Genomic DNA, 9,174 nt, shown 5'->3' with positions numbered 1-9,174 from the left:
AATCAAGTGTTCTTTCTATAACTATAAAACATTTCCTTGTGATTATAAAAGACATAAAAAAAAAGTTTGGATTTACCAGAAGTTTGACAGCAGAAGGAAATGAAAAGGTAATTTTGATATTAATCCATCATTATATCTTTCCTAAATACATTCTTCATATTGAATGAAAGTGAAAAAGTTGAACATGTTTCCATTTGTTTCAAATCTTGTATTTAGGACAGATGCTCAGAGTGGTCTAGGAAGCAGAGGACATAGAAACCGCTACAGTCTTGGTTCACTGCTTGTCTCTCCCCTTCAGGTTTGAAAATACACATTACAAATGCCCAGAGAGTCAAGCAGGGTCTCTAAATGAGGTAAGCAGATTGGATATAGAACGCAAGTTCAATCATAAATAGTATCTAATATTCATCTTCCAGAACAGAGAACGAAGTGGGGTGGCAAGTCTGTGGCAAACTTGAGTGTGCTTAGCTGATCGCAAGTGGACGGCTTTTTCTCAGCACTAGGTGCAATATTGTTGCTTTGTAGAATGTGGACACAGTGTTGGCAGATAATCATCTTTTTTAAAAGGGATAAGCCAGAAATTAAAATTTTTATATTGAAGCACCCAGATTTTAATGGTTAGTATTTTAAATTGTTTCAAGACACTAAATGGCCAGAGAAAACATACATGAAGACCAGAGTCCACAGTGTTGCCCATTTATAATTTCTAGCATAAGAATATTGATTGTACTAGACTTATTCATCCAAAAAAGTATTGAAATAAAAGAATGAGGAACCATTGAGAGGTAGCCAATGAGAGACTGAGAATGAATTATTGTTTATACTGTCCTTTCAACATTACAAAAAATGACATCTGCTCCTTCAATATCCTTTTTAAAATTTATTGGTGGCAATTTTGATGCCATCAATAATTATTATTATTTCAAAAAACAGCAAACAAATGGAAAGAAAACAGTGAGGAATAGATGCAGTAATAAGACAAATATTCTTCTTTGATTTTTTTTCTAAAAACTACACTCACACAAAAAAGTCAAAATCAGCAAAAACAAACAAACAAACAAACAAAAAAACACGTTTTACTCTTCAAGATGTGATGGGAGAATCTGGCCAATCTATCCTTCAGTATAGTGGGAGGATATTCTAACATTCCAACACAAGAGCTACATCATTTTTAAGAGATGACAGCAAAATAGAAGAAAAATCAAAAGAATCCTGTGTCCTGTAAGCCAAGCTAAGAGGATATGTAGGATTAAGTGAGGATCCTCTCTGCCAAAAGCTGCTGGGCAGTCAGGGAAGATCGGCAGGGAGAGGTCCAGCAGCTCTGGTGCCAGTGAAAGCTTGGATGGCCTTGGCAACAGCAATTTGCTACTGTGCAGCAGAAGCAGCTGGGATCCTGATAAGAATTTACTTACTAGGCTGGAGGAAGGGACAATGGTTTCAGTGAGGACGAGTTGGCAACAGATGGAGGAAGACCATTATATTAGTCCATTCTCATGCTGCTACAAAGAACTGCTCAAGACTGGGTATTTGCAAAGAAAAGAGGTTTAATTGACTCACAGTTCAGCATGGCTGGGTAGGCCTCAGGAAACATACAGTCATGGTGGAAGGGGAAGCAAACACAGCCTTCTCCACATGGCAGCAGAAAGAAGTGCCAAGCAAAAGGGGGAAAATTCCCTATAAAACCATCAGATCTCCTGAGAACTCATTCACTATCACAAGAACAGCATGGAGGTAACCTCCCCACCGGGTCCCTCTCATGACACACGGGGATTATGGGAACTACAAGATGAGATTTGGGTGGTGACACTGCCAAACCATATCAATCATTTCCTGTTTCATAACTTCTGACAGTATAGACAGAAATGAGTGAAGAGTGCAGTGGCTGTAGTGGTGGAAACTCACTTTGAGTGTGTTGGTCTTCTTGGTGAGGAAGGCTACACTGAGTGGTCAAAGGCTTGGATGTTAGTGGGGCTGGGGTAGTCTCCACGAGCCAGAATTTTCAGTGGTAGAAGTTGTGTCGGCCAAGAAGTGCTTCAACTATGGTTTGGAATTTGTATAATAGTGCCCATTCCTCCTATTTTGATATAATTTAAATAACTTTCATAGAAAATCAATGTAATCCCATCATCAAGAGATAATCACTGCTATTTACAGAATATATATATAAAATATATATTACATACATACATCCTGTAAATCTTATATTAATATACTATGTAGTTTTATTTGAAATGTGTAATATGTGTAGCTTTATTTATATAAAACATCTTCTATAAGTATATATGAATATAACTTTCATATATTTTTCATATATATCTTTTAAGATATATTACCTATCCTATTATATATTGTATCTATATATATATACAATATATAAATAAATGAAAGCATTCTAAGATCTGCTGACATCTTAAATGATTTCTTTTTGGTTTGCTCATATTGTTTCACTCTTTCTGCTGTAAATTTACAGATTTGAGAAATGCACTATGTCATGTAACCACCATTGTAGTATCATATAGAACATTTTCGCTGTCCTAAGAAATCCATTCTTTTTTTTTTTTTTTTTTTTTTTGAGACGGAGTCTCGCTCTGTCGCCCAGGCTGGAGTGCAGTGGCGCGATCTCGGCTCACTGCAAGCTCCGCCTCCCGGGTTCACGCCATTCTCCTGCCTCAGCCTCTCCGAGTGGCTGGGACTACAGGCGCCCGCCACCACGCCCGGCTAATTTTTTTGTATTTTTAGTAGAGACGGGGTTTCACCGTGGTCTCGATCTCCTGACCTCGTGATCCGCCCGCCTCGGCCTCCCAAAGTGCTGGGATTACAAGCGTGAGCCACCGCGCCCGGCTCTAAGAAATCCATTCTGATCAGCCGTTCAGTAACTCCAACTTGAACTCCTGGAAATCACTGTTTGTTTATTATCTCTGTAGTTTTGTGTTGTCTTGAATGTCATACAAATGGAACAGCACAGTATATAATCTTTGCAGACTGGCTTCTTTCATTTAGAAGTATGTATTTTAAGATTCATCTGTCTTTGTGTAGCTTGTTAGCATATGACTTTCACTTTTCATTGTTGAATAATATCCCATTGTATGAATATACTATAGTTTGTTTATTGATTTGCCTATTGAAAGACATCTTGGTCACTTTCAGGTTTTCTGATTATGAATAAAGTTACTATAAACATTTGCATGAAGGCATAAACATTTTGGGCAAACATAACCTTTCAAATCAGTTGGGCTGATACTGAGGAGCATAACTGTTAAATCATATGGTGAGACTATGTTTAACTTTGTAAGAAACTGCCCAACTGCTTTCCAATGTGACTGTACTATTTTGCATTCCCACCAGTAATGAATGAGAGTTCCTGTTGCCCTGCACCTTCACTGGCAGTAACTATTGTCAGTATTTTGGATTTAATATGTATGTCGTGGCATCTTGTTGTTGTGTTAATTTGAATTCCCTAATGACATACGATGTTGAACATATTTTCACGTGCTTGTTTGCTATCTATTTATCTTCTTTGGTGAGATCTTTTGTTTCTTCAGCTCTTTTGTTCATTTAAAATTTTTTTTAATTGTTGAGTTTTAAGAGCTCTTTGCATAGTTGGGATACAAGGCCTTTATCAGATATGTGTTTGGAATGTATTTTCTCCCAGTTTATGCCTTGTTTTTTAATTCTTTTTTACTGGGTGTTTCACAAAGCAGGATTTTTAATTTCAATAAAGTTCAACTTATCAATTTTTCACTGTCAGAACAAGTTCATTTGTTTTTAACCTACTGTTTCCACTTAACAATATGTTTTAAACATATTTCTTGCTAATAAATATATATTTATAGTATCAAAAAGCAGAAAAAATACTTTCAGACACAGAGAAAAACAAGGGATAAAGAAATGTTTTCTAAGTTTATTAAGCATGAAAGTGCAAAAAACATTTTTTATTTTATGAGTGAATAAATGTGTTATTTAAAATTCAACCTATATTATATTCTCTCTATATTTTTGATTATCTCTTTTTAATTTAATTTCTGTTCTGCTATCACTGTTGCAATGTCAAGGTGAATGTTGAAAACTGATCAGAATGTTAACACGTCTTTGGTTATGCTACTTAAAGTATAGCCTAGTTCTTTGTAATATAAAATAAAAAGCTTTAAAACCTAAGAATGGACTCCAGAGAGAAAATGTGTAGTGTGGAAGTGAATTTGAATCATAGAATCCCTGAATTTAAAGATAAAATTTAAAAGAAAGTTCAAGACTTTGGGCTGTTTGAGTCTTTTGTGTCTTGATAATAATCAAGACATGGAGGCTTATTACTAATGAAAAGGTTGCATTTAGTGTTCTGTTCTAGAATTTGTACACCAACTGTCTTTCATTCGCAGTAATGTTAATCAAGTAAATTAGTACGTAATATGCACCCAACAAAAAAGATACTTTGCCTTATGCCATTATCTCTTTAATCTTCTCAGTTTCCCTTCAAAGGAACTATTATTAACCTAATTTTACAAATGAGAAGACTAATGCTCTGAGAAGTTAAGTAATCCAACATCACACAGCTAATAGGTGATAGAGCTGGGTTTTTTTTTTTTTTTTTTTTTGAGACGGAGTCTCACTCTGTCACCCAGGCTGGAGTGCAGTGGTGCAATCTCGGCTCACTGCAAGCTCCGCCTCCCGGGTTCACGCCGTTCTCCTGCCTCAGCCTCTCCGAGTAGCTGGGACTACAGGCGCCCGCCACCGCGCCTGGCTAATTTTTTTTGTATTTTTAGTAGAGACGGGGTTTCACCGTGGTCTCAATCTCCTGACCTCGTGATCCGCCCGCCTCGGCCTCCCAAAGTGCTGGGATTACAAGCGTGAGCCACTGCGCCAGGCGGAGCTGGGTTTTTAACCAAGGACTGACTGATTCAAGAGCTGGAGCTTTCTCAGCTACTCATACACAAATAATTATCATGCAAATCAAGTGTGTCATATATTTGACACAAACACTTCTCATTTGGGTGGGAGATAAGGCAGAATAGACATATAGTTCCTGGTATGTGATGAAAAATAACCTCATATGGTATGATAATGAGTGTAATGAGAGATCAGTAAGAACTGAAATAAACTGGTGAGACAGAACTAGTAAGCTGATCAACAAGTCAACTTTCCTTTCCTTCTTGACAGCCAGAGTTCATTTTTCAGCATGCTTTCTAGTTATTCTGGTCATTACTATATATCATTTCCAAGCCTGGCCCATAAGAATCACCTATATAATCTTATAATACAAGCTGATAGATGTGCTTCTATCAGCCTGTATCCTTGAATGACTGAGTACAGTAACAACTACCTACCCTCAATTAGATTTTATGAGTTCAAGAAATAAACTTCCACTATATTGAACTAATGCTATTTCTAAGTTTACCTGTCACAATCAGCTAGTATTCTTCTGACTAACACATAAATTAGTACCAGAAGTGGGGTGCTAAAAAACAAAAACCTAACAGGTAGCACTGCAAGCAAATTAATCTTATGAGTTGGAAAAATGTAGAATAATAATACCATGCACAGGCAAAATAATTGGAAAAATTGTCTGCAATAAAATTTAGGTGCCCACTGAGCATTTAGAATTAGGAGAAAAAGTTGAAAAACACAATCATAATACTGTACATTATTTGGTAATAGCTAAATTTAGGAAGGTATTTGTAAAGAGAGAGAGGAAGTCTGTTAAGAATTGGTCAGTTTACACGCAGTAATGAAAGAGAATAGTGAAAGTCCAAAAAATTGGAGGTAAAAGTGTTAAAAAAAAATCATATTGATTCTAGTCTTCACATATCAAGGATTACAATTTAAAAACAGAATGAGCAACTTGGTCCACTGAATTAGTTTAAATGTGTGTTTACCCCACTCATTTATGTTGACCTCAAGGAACCTTCCATTGGGTTGAAAGCTAAGGGCAGAAGGGTAAGGATAAAAACATATAAAGAAGTCTTGAGGATTATGTCTAAGAAGAAAACTTCAACTGTGGATACTAACACACACAACTGTCTGGAAACAACAGCACAAAAGCCTGTTACATTTTTGATAAGTTGTATCGTCAAAGAAATCAGAAGCTCACACTTCTGAAACAACTACAACAACAAAAAAACTTTGACGCTTTAGTTTTTAAACAACCATCAAGCTCCCAAACCTGCACCAGCAAGAAGCAGGCTGCACAAACAGGACAGACATATGTAGCATCACCAGCTTCAAATGGGATCATAGAGAATAATTTACAAGGAAGAACTTCCTGCAGGTGGAAGCAGGGCCATACAGAAATAGGCACAAAAGCGTTCCTCCCAGAAAGTAGAATCAGGGCCTCATTAAGGAACTTCCCCTCACCCAGGATCAGGAATTTCACAAGGTCCACAATAAAGTTTTCTTGACTGCTGTGCACCAGTATCTCCTTAGTATATCCCATTATTACCCTTTCTAAAAAGATAGTTTTCAATTGCTACTTTATATGCCATTGTTCATTGAGTATTCATGTCAGATAACTTGTCTTTTAGTTTATAGTTAATGAAGAGGCACATTAGATTCTGGTAGATAATAATGTGCACATCTTGATTTTGAGCCAGATGCAGTATCTAGTTGGGAACTGGTTTCTGACCATAGAGGGCTTGAGTGAAACGAAAAAGGACAGCAGAAGCTGAGGAATTGTTCACTGAAAGCATTTCTCTTTCCTCCTGGGTACATAGCTAGTCTGTTACCCCCAAATTCTCTTGCAGTTGATGTGGCCATGTCTATGAATTCTGGCCAATAAAATGTCAGTGTAAATGACACATGTCACACCTAAATGATGCTTCTTGCTCTTGCATGCCTTTTTCATCAGTATATTGAGTTCCAGAACGAGTTTGAAAATTGTATGTTGAAGATGAAAGTGCCTACATGACTGTGTGGAGCAAACCCCTTTGTCCTTTCTCCTCATATTAATGGAAAAAGAATGAATTTTAAAAAAATCCCCTTGTGTTACACCATTGGTATATTATAGTTTATGTGTTGCAAGATAGCTACACTAATGAATACTTTAGAAAAGAGTTTTTGAGAAAAGGTGGTGAAATGAGCCACGAAATTTACTTGCAATGAAGAAACATATCTGCTTTAGTGGGAAACACATGAACAAAAGTCTGAGACTCCATTGAACTTTGAAATATTATATGGAAGTTGAGGCAAGTTAACCACCTCAACTTTATAATTACTGCTACTATAACAATTAATAAATAATAATGTTTATCTACAAAGCTAATGTATACTGAACAATAATCTTCCAGATACTTAAGTACTTTGTACATATTATCTCATTTAAATTCCAAAGTACCTCTAAGAACTAGATATTATTATTATCTTTATTTACATAAGTGAGGAAATGGAGACATGAAGATATAAGAAACTTGCCTAGATTTCACATTTCATAAGAGGTAGACCTAGAATTTTAACTCAGGTTGATCTTTCCCCAGAACCTACATTTTTAATTCATTCTATTGCCTAGAAAGCAAAACACTTTAAAACTTCTCTGTAAATACTCATTTGATATAAATAAAAATTTGCATGGAATGGTTGAGGTTTTGAGGTTGAGTATTCCAAAATGATCTAAATCATGCTTCTGTTAAACACATTTTCAGTTGATCACCAAAACCAGGATCCATCTTATTGTAGCTCTATCACGTGTTTATTGTTTAGATAACCTGAAAAATATATAGCTCACTTGTGTTTGTATCAATTTGTACTAACCACTCCACTTAAGTGACTATAGACATAACACATTAATGACCCAATGGTTTTCATTAATTTCTCATTAAAAGTCAAGCACAAAACTGTACTTTCATATATTTTAGTTATTTTATTTCCTTCTTTTGACTAATCTGAAATTGTGCCTAATTCAATTACTCTGTTACAATCTAGAAAATTGTGATGTTCTTGCCTTCAAAAGCTAAAGCCCAACAAAGAGGATCTATGGTCTGGTACCAATATCAGCTGTTGGAAGTTATCTCCTAGCTCTAATGCAATTATTTCTTCTAGATTTCAAAGATTCCTATTCACTTCCCAGAAATAAAAATTTTTAAGGCCAAAAAGACATTAATTAGTTACATTAAAGTACCTGATTCAATGTACTATTAAGAGATTTCCAATTTGCTGCAACCACTTGAGATTCTCTATAACATCTAATAGACAGCCCTGTTATAACACCTTTGGTAAACTTGACTGTGGGATGTAAACCTGGGTGTGCTGTTGGCTTAGCACTGGATTTATTCAAGGATAATTACATAAAAGGCTTAAAAATCACAGGATAGTGGCTCTCTTGAGAGCTGACCAAGCAGGCTGGTGGAGATAAATACAAGCAAAGTAAAATACATTGTCATCTTTCTTATATAAAATAACATTAATTTGAATATAACATATTTCTAGTACTTAAAGCCTAATAGAGATGTTAAAAATGTATCATGCTGGAAATCTGACTTACCTTACCCTCTGCAGTCATGTTTTGTAATGCCCTTGTTATAAATATTTGTAATTAATGTCTTAATCGAACAGTGCCTGATAATAATCAGAACTGCTTTTCTAAGAATGAAGTACTCAAGTCAAGTACTATATAGGTTTAGCTGCTGAGTATAATTTTTAAAAACTGAATATGGTATATACAAATAAAAAATCTCAACCAAAACACTGAATAATACAAAAATAGAAGCCATTATTACTAAATTTTTAAAAATTAAAGAAAACGGTTTTTGTTTTCGGATACTCACATAAAATTATGAAGAATTCACATCTCTTGAGAGATAAGAATAATCTATAAAGTAATAGAATTGTAAGTAATTTCAGAAAGGATTGCAAACCTTGGACATAAAGATGTGGACTGTAAGATTTTTAATGTTCACATAATCTAGATTTTTTTTAAATTGTGAAGTGTGAAACTGTATTTTCACTTTATAATTAAATGAATATTAAGGAGATTAATTTTTTCTACCATAAAAAAACATATCCACTTTTTCTAATAACTGCTAAAAATCCTTTCTGTTAACAGATAAAGGCAATTAGGCATGTTTGAGTCTACATGCAATATAACTGGTACATTACATGGTATTAAGCTCATAAACATGCTATCAACTTTCTGATTTAAGGGGTCAAAAATTCTTGAAATAGCAGGTATATAAAATATTTTTTGAGCATTTT

Source organism: Symphalangus syndactylus, chromosome 9, assembly GCF_028878055.3.
Source record: "Symphalangus syndactylus isolate Jambi chromosome 9, NHGRI_mSymSyn1-v2.1_pri, whole genome shotgun sequence".
Lineage (NCBI taxonomy): Eukaryota > Metazoa > Chordata > Mammalia > Primates > Hylobatidae > Symphalangus > Symphalangus syndactylus.
This window is presented reverse-complemented; position numbering follows the sequence as displayed.